Source organism: Rhagoletis zephyria, unplaced genomic scaffold (assembly GCF_001687245.7).
Source record: "Rhagoletis zephyria isolate East Lansing unplaced genomic scaffold, Rhagoletis_zephyria_1.1 Rzeph_scaffold_02985, whole genome shotgun sequence".
Classification (NCBI taxonomy): Eukaryota; Metazoa; Arthropoda; class Insecta; order Diptera; family Tephritidae; genus Rhagoletis; species Rhagoletis zephyria.
The window spans coordinates 30,252-38,996 of NW_016160069.1; the positions used below are offsets into that span (position 1 = coordinate 30,252).

The window sequence follows — 8,745 nt, forward strand, 5'->3', positions numbered from 1 at the left end:
GCCTTATAAGGGTCGATATCTGTAGACTGGAAAATCGACCAGCTAGTGGTTGAGATGTCATTTACACGGGTCGATTTTGGTTGAACCACAAAAATCTACTAGAAAATCGACCCGTGTAAAGGCGCCTTAATCCAGCGAGCAATTATCATTAAAGTTAAAATGCCTTGGTTAAAATTAATAAAAAGTTATTTCATTCTTTCTTTACCGGGACAATTGTTACATCGGTGGGCAACGACGCAATTACAGAACTTTAGACAGAGCAATATTTTTCGATCGGGTTCAAATCGGGCGATTGTGAGGGCCTAGCTCACCAATGTAACAATCGTGTCGATAAAAAGGTAAAATATAACTTTTAGTTTGCTATGAAAATCCCCACCTCCTTTCTATTTGAAGAGTAAATTTGTTGATGCAACAAAACGAAGCAGATTTCAGTTGAGCGAAGTAGAGGACTAGGTTTCAAATTTTTTCGACAAAACGGAACAAATCGACTCTTATCGGAGCGAAGTCCGAACGATGGCTTATTGTGTATATGAGCAAAATGTATGCTCTTTGTTTGGTACATAAAGTCAGTATTACCGCAGCCGTACTGCGATGAACATGATGTCGGTGGGATATAAATAATTTTTTTGCAACTTTTCATACCCTTTCTCCCGTAAACTGTTTTTCCCTTTCTCCAGCCCGCGATCGCACTTTCGCTACTGCGCGGGTAAAAAAGTGCCCATGTCTGCTCTTAGCGAACGAATTCAACCGTTCAGTTTCTCCCCTTTGTCGCTTATCATATCGATGCACGATTGAGAGAAATATAGATTGCGCCAATCGCGGTACCGCTAATCCGCTCTTTGTGATTCTGACAGAATCAGCTGTGTGCGTGACGTCATCTTGGTACAATTGTTCATTGTGAGCATACGAGAAAACCAAATAACAATTTTAATATATGTGTGTTAATATTTCTGCGTGGTTTTAAACAATTATTGAGTCATTACAAAGCAAAATGAAGTGTTCCGTGGCAAAGTGTAATAGTAAAAACAAAAGGAAAGCGTGCGATATAAGTTTTTTTTCGTTTCCTACGGACGCAAATCTGGCGAAAAAGTGAAAGCAGTTCTGCCGGCGAGGATATGCATTAAACACCAAATCGAGCTATGTGTGCATGAAGCACTTTACTAGTGAAGATATTGAAATTAATATTTTTACTGCTGGTATGAGGTAATCCACCAGTGGATAAGGTCGCCAGGCGCTAATTCACGCGGGTTCTTACCGCGCTGTTACATACCTAATACAAAACAGTGGCCAAATTATTTTACATTTAAAAGTTCAGCTTGAATTATGCTTTACTTACATAGAATATTTGTTTCCAAAGAAGCCACACTCATGCATTCTCTCGGAAGTGGTACAAAAGTCATCAAATAAAAGCTGTGGAGTCAACAGCTGTGGAATCTATGGTGGTTGGCTCCCGTCCACAAATATAAATATGCACTCAGCATGGCTTTTTACAATAGCGAGCCCAAAAATTCACTTTGCTGCACACCTTCCTTTTGGTCTACATGAAATTGCAAACACTGTTAATACATCCATTTTTTCATGTGCTAAAATTCGCACTTACCTAAAGGGCTACATGTCCAAAGTTATTGCTACGTGTTTCTAATTAATCAATCTTTGTATATTTATTGATTCCTGCAAAATTGGGCCATGCAATATTAAAATTAACACATTTTTCTGCATTGTTCACATATTTTTATATGCGTTTTGGCATTTCTCTCTCGCAATTGCATCAAGATGACGTCACGCAAAAATTACGCTCAAAAATCATCTCTCATTGGCGCAATCTTGTATTATATCATTCTTGATATCGATGCCCTATCAGCAAACGACTCACGCTGAGCTTTATTTGTCGCGAGGCAAAGCTCTCGGTGGTGATGCTGCCAGACTGTTTGCAACATTTAAACTTATGTCGTTTTCTTTTTTTCAATGGAATGACCCTAAATAAATTAATGTGCTCGAGACAGTGACTCTACTTTGAAATTAAAATTTTAAAATTAAATAAAATGCCTTGTTTCTGTGGTCTAAAAGTTGACCGTAACAATAAAGCCAAAGTTCAATGTGGTAAATGCAATAAACTTTTCTATGTTAAGTGTGCCAGTATTTCTCCTGCTGACTTTGATTATTTAATCAGCTCAGCAGTTTTTTCTGCAAAAATTGTGCGGCCGTTCATCGAAGGGGTATCCCATATAACTTCACCCTAAAGTCACTTCGTTTCTCCCTCAAAAACCCTAAATATACATACATATATACTAGTTTGTAGATGTCCAAGGTTGGTAGATACTAGTAACTCGGGTACCTAGCAGTGTTGAAAGTTAATCAATTAAATTATTCATTTGTCATGTTTGTCCGATCAGTTTGATTTGGATAAGTTTGATTGAATTGTAATATTTGTTAGGCTTTTCTGATCTAACCTTTGGGTAAATAAAAATACTTTATTTTGCTTTTTCCCGACGTTTCACTAAGATTTTTAGCATCTTCAGGGGATAGTTTTGTTTCTGTCGTTGTTTGGTTAATGTTTTATATTTTTTGCTGTGCAGGTTAATAAACAAAACTATCATTTTAAAAACATTTAAAAAAACAAAAATGTTCCTCCAAGGCCACGCAATCAACGTCATCATAAGAGACACAGATAAGGGGGATAAAACAGTGGCAATGTACAATACAGAATACCTAGAAAAAATGAACAGCCTATTATAAGACAAGAATACGTACAACACAATAAGAGTAGACCTCACAAATACTTTGCAAAGAAAAAATAAGAACTTAGTGGATGACCTATGCAAATGCAAATACATAAACGCAAAAGCAAAGCAACGTCTTAAAAGTATTGCAGCAACGGCTCCAAGACTTTATGGGTTGCCAAAGATCCATAAGCCTGAAATCCCTATACGTCCAATTGCCTCGTCCTGTAAAGTCCCATGTTTCAATTTGACAAAGAATGTTGGAGAAATTCTAAAGCTACTTATCTCTGAAGACTGCAATATAAAAACTCTTTCAAATTTAAAAACAAACTGTCTGATATAAATGTGTGTGAAGATGTACCTATTTCGTTTGATGTGGTCTCTTTGCTTACGAATATACCAACAGTTTTAGCTTCAAAAATAATAATGAAAAATAGAAAATATGACAAAGATTAAAAAATTCCAAAATATTAACTTTTGTCTTGAAATCTGCGGAATTTAGATTTTTCTGTATCAGCTGATTTCTTCCTTCTATAGATCAGTGCCCGCCAAAAAGAGAAAAGTCTTAAAATGAGAATGTATTAGTTATGAAACAAAAAATGAGAATGTGTTGGTGGTAAAGCACGGAAAAAAGTTTCTGTGTGGTATTACTTATTATAAAAACTTTGGTATGTTTTTTTGCCTTTTTTTTCATTGTGCGCTATATTTTAGATCTAAACAACANAGAAAGGAAAAAGTTGGTAAAATTTTGTATGTATTGTACAAAATTATTATTATTTTTTTATAATTTAAGTGTGGATTTCTGAGCAAAAAAGATAACGTGCTTCGAGCACTCTGAATATTAAAAGAAAATTTCGTTGATTTCAAGTAGAAATAAAATAAAAATATATAAATCTAATATATATTTATTTTAAAATTAGGTAAAACTTGACATTTAAGAACCATTTTAAATAACGATTAAACCAAAAAATAAATAACAAAACATATCGTATGTTTTAATTGAGGACTAGTCTGGTATTAAAAAAAATACATAATTCACAAAGTTCTTTTAATATGAAGAAAAAGCACGACTTGGTACCATATACATACCTATTTCTAGGGGTGTATGTACGAAAAATTGTGTTATAAATTTTTTGAATGAATATTCATTCATTCTGCTCACTGTACCTACTTTATTCAACAATAATGCGCCATCAACCTGCTTCGCCTGTTGTTTGCATGCAACTAAATAAAATTTGTTGCTCTTCTACTCTTTCTGTTGACGTTCGGATTGTGTACGTGTAAGAAGGCGATTGTGTACATGTGAAAGGCCGAATATAGTTCGTTTCCCAGGAAAGTGTTTGGCGGGCACTGCTATAGATGGTTGCCACTTCGTCAGTTTTGCAGATGGTAAAAAAGTTATAAGTTCCTATTCAAAATAGGTTTAAAATATTTGAAATTTACTATTGAATAAGGTTTTTTGTTGAAAACTAACTAGTTTATATTTAGCTACAATCTATTATAGCATGAAAAATTGTAGTTGAGAAGGTAAGTCAATGAAACGGTATTAATGAATGGCAACACTGAGCCCTAAGTAACACTGAGCGCTGCAGTAATCGACAAAATTCTGCGTTAACAGACTGCGTTTAAGTATACGTTCTGCGTTCTTGACTAATTTCAGATTTAATAAAACAAACAACTACAGAAATAAACAGCCGCCAAAATAGAACATCATGTAAAGAAACAACAAACACCACAAATCGATACTTCAGCGTTACCTACATTCCAAGGTTGTCCGAAAACTTTAATCAACACATTGCTAAACAACAAAACATAACGCAAGCATACAAATCCAATTGCACTTTGTCCACAGTGTTTACAAAAACAAAAACCCCTATAGAAACCAAGCAGCGAAAAATTGTGGTGTATGAAATAAAGTGCAATGGTAAAGAAACTGAAAAGTGCGACAAAGTGCATCATTTTTTGTGGTAGCCAAATTCCTTTAAAAAAGGGCTAAAAAAGAGCTAAAAGAAGTCGTTGTGGCTAAAAATGGTAGCTAAAATTTTTTACTTACATATACATATATAAGTATACACGTAAACATAAGTAATGGAATAGAAAAACATTGAACTCTGGAATAAAGCTAATATTTTATCCAACCAAATACCTATTTGTATAAAATGGGAAATTTACGACACCAGCTTGCTGGCTCCATCAAGTGATTGTACCATCAGGCTCGAAGCATATAACTTACCACCATGCTGTTACAATATTTATTTCTTTACGAATGAGGTTCAGGAAAGATCGAAATGATTAGAGCCGAAATTTCATAATTTTAACCGTAAACCTATCTATTTTAAACTATAGTTAAATCGTTAATAAATAAGTAAACAGCCCTAAGACTTTTACAGTATGTATGTATAAAAACGATAGGAACATCTAATATGTATATATATACATATATCAGTCTGTCTTTAGAAGAGAAAAGAACAAAAAGGCTCACATTAGAAAGTTTACGAATAATGCAGAAAAGGGACCGACCAATGAACAAAAAAGAGGATACTGATGACATCGCTGTAGCTTAAATATTATGTTTATGAAAATTGTTTAACATTCAGTTTAGACGAAGCTACCACAAGTGCTGGTAGTGAATTTTATTTTTAAGTTCCATAATTAAATGTTAAATGTTAGTAAAAAAGTTTCAGTTGTAAAACTGAATCATTTATTTCTAAATTATTCATACTATTTCGTTTCTGTCGTTGTTTGGTTAATGTTTTGTATTTATTGCTGTGCAGGCTAATAAACAAAACTATCCCCTGAAGATGTTAAAAATCTTAGCAAAATAAAGTATTTTTATTTTCACAACGGTTAGATTAGAAAAGCCTAACAAATATTACAATTGCAATTATTTATTCAATCAACTTGTGAATTGATTAAAAAGGTAATTGCAAATTGCAATTAAATTAATTACATTTAAATACAATTTATTTAATTGCAACTACTTTTTTAAGTCTTCTATGAAAAAATTAAAAATATATATATTAACGAAATTATACGAAAATATACTAAAATTGTGGGTCTGCGCACTTATCTGGTTATCAGGTTATCTGGTTATCAGGTTATCTGGTTATCAGGTTATCTGGTTATGTGGTTATTTTTTGATTCAGTTTACAAGAATAAAACACACTATAGAAGACTAATTTTTCACCAGTTAACCAGGCAAGTGTAAACACCCACAGTATTAAAAGATTTAGAAAATTCTACGTACATTAATAAAAAGGGAAAGATTTATTAAATTATTATAAGAAACTATAACCTGTTGATTCTTCTTAGAACAATTTGTTGAGTAGGAGAATTATTTCTGGGCTATTTTGGGCACCCGCGGGATCCCGCGTTGCGTACGGGAAAGAAACTATTCTAGGTTTTTAATTCCTGCAATCGACAAACATATGAAAATATTAATCAGAAGCTAAAATAAGGAACAATTAATTGAACCTCTGCAATTTTGTAAATCATTTTCGTTTCTTCTAGTTTTCTTTTCGCAAGAAATTCGTCTGAAGATATCAGCCGTTTCGGGAATGAGGATGAACTAAATAAACTAGTTCATTCAACTGATCTGAACTAGGGATGTTGCGAATGTGGAATTTTAGATATCCGCGGATGCGGATGTTTAAAACAAACATCCGCGGATGTGGATGCGAATGCGGGTGTCAAATATTTTTAAGAAATAATTTAGGTGAGTAAATTAGGTGATTTAGGTAAATAATTTATAATAAATAATAATGGAAAAGTTAGTAATTTTTAGGATTTTTTTTATTTAGAACTTGAATTTAAAAATTGGAACATTGTATTCAATAAAAGTAATGTTGTTGCCTCTTCGGGTTACAGCCTGTTTCTTAAAGGGTCGTAAATCAAAACTACTCGCTCGAGGCGACAAACTTGAAAAACTTGAAACAAAATTGTAAATTCTTTTCGATTAACGCTGCACCAGTTGAGAGGACTTTCAGTTATATTTATTTAATTTTTTTTTTTTTTTTATCGCGGTGCAATAAATAATTCCTTTTTGAGAATTGCATCGGGCTGCAAATGTAGGACGTATCCTCCTGATTTTCATCTTCACAAACTAGCATTATGACAAGATCGTTGTTTAAACACCGTTGTTTTCCAAAGAATTCTTCATTCGCATTCTTTTTGGTGGTTTCAGAATTTGGNATTAATTGAACCTCTGCAATTTTGTAAATCATTTTCGTTTCTTCTAGTTTTCTTTTCGCAAGAAATTCGTCTGAAGATATCAGCCGTTTCGGGAATGAGGATGAACTAAATAAACTAGTTCATTCAACTGATCTGAACTAGGGATGTTGCGAATGTGGAATTTTAGATATCCGCGGATGCGGATGTTTAAAACAAACATCCGCGGATGTGGATGCGAATGCGGGTGTCAAATATTTTTAAGAAATAATTTAGGTGAGTAAATTAGGTGATTTAGGTAAATAATTTATAATAAATAATAATGGAAAAGTTAGTAATTTTTAGGATTTTTTTTATTTAGAACTTGAATTTAAAAATTGGAACATTGTATTCAATAAAAGTAATGTTGTTGCCTCTTCGGGTTACAGCCTGTTTCTTAAAGGGTCGTAAATCAAAACTACTCGCTCGAGGCGACAAACTTGAAAAACTTGAAACAAAATTGTAAATTCTTTTCGATTAACGCTGCACCAGTTGAGAGGACTTTCAGTTATATTTATTTATTTGTTTTTTTTTTTTATCGCGGTGCAATAAATAATTCCTTTTTGAGAATTGCATCGGGCTGCAAATGTCGGACGTATCCTCCTGATTTTCATCTTCACAAACTAGCATTATGACAAGATCGTTGTTTAAACACCGTTGTTTTCCAAAGAATTCTTCATTCGCATTCTTTTTGGTGGTTTCAGAATTTGGAGAACCTGTTTTTTAGCCTTTTTCGATTTTAGCTTTTGTAATTCATTTTAAATCCTTTCTTCTGTGACTGGTTTGAAAAATGTGTGCGAGGTTCTAAATAGGTGGAAATGGCAAATAAATTGTTATTTTTTAGGAATAAAAAATTTAGAAGAAAATTCTGTTTTGAAAGTCGTGGCAGCCAGCCGAATTAGTTTAAAATCTTGTTATTTTGTTAAAAAGGCACGCCGTTTTTTACAATAATTTGATTTATTGGAATCACGGATGATGAAGGTCTCAGATCTTCTTAGTTCCCGGGTGACTTCTTGAAATGGTTAACCTGCTATGAGAAGCTTGTAATCAGTTTTTTTTATTAGCTGAGCTCGACTTTTCATAGTTGCAGGCAGTCACAATTTATTACTCACCGCTGTCGGTGCGAAAAGCCATCAAATCCGTTTTGTTGTTCATGCCATGCGCTCAATGTGCATCGATATTTTGAGACAAATGAACGAAAATTTTCAGCATGTCGTTAATATAGTATGAAAAGGCCGTAATTCACATTGTCACTTAAATGCAAAAAAGCCACAACTAACTAAAATTTTTTTATTGCATAAAACGATGTGGGACTTATGATTCGATGAAATGCATCATAATCAATCAAAAAGTGAATTTTGGGTTTTTAGTTATGTAGTTACGGCCTTTTGTATTTCAGCGACAATGTTTGTTACACCCCTTCCATACTATACTAACGATATATTGCACGCCAAGTCCCACTCCTCAATAGATACTAAATTCGCCTTGAATTGATTCTTGTTCGATTTGTGAACTTGGCCGTCAACTTTTTCACACTCAATTTTTTTTTAACCCGCTGCGTGCAAATTTTGACAATTACCACAAAATAAAATACATGTTTTTGTTTTCGGGCGCACAGAGGAGTATTTGCATAGTAAACCGGTCAAAATTATTTGGTGCATTTTTCTGCTAAGTAAAAAAGAAAACATGGAACTTAATCATAAATAATAAGCCGTTTTATGAAACAAAAATTAACACACTTATCTAAGAAAACGTAGAAACAAAACTAGCAATGCATCCAGTTTTTTCAACAGACCTTTGACAAATAATATTTGATAGT

The 8,745-nt window shown here is 33.3% G+C and overlaps 1 long non-coding RNA gene across 1 annotated transcript in view; it reads right to left on the reverse strand.

Moving 5' to 3' along the window:
• LOC108368168 (uncharacterized) overlaps positions 1–3,928 on the reverse strand; it is a 16,533-nt gene extending 12,605 nt beyond the window's left edge. Inside the window, exon 1 of the long non-coding RNA XR_001848336.1 lies at positions 3,892–3,928. This is a non-coding gene — a long non-coding RNA (uncharacterized LOC108368168). The remainder of the gene's footprint in view (positions 1–3,891) is intronic.
• Positions 3,929–8,745: the final 4,817 nt, after the last annotated feature.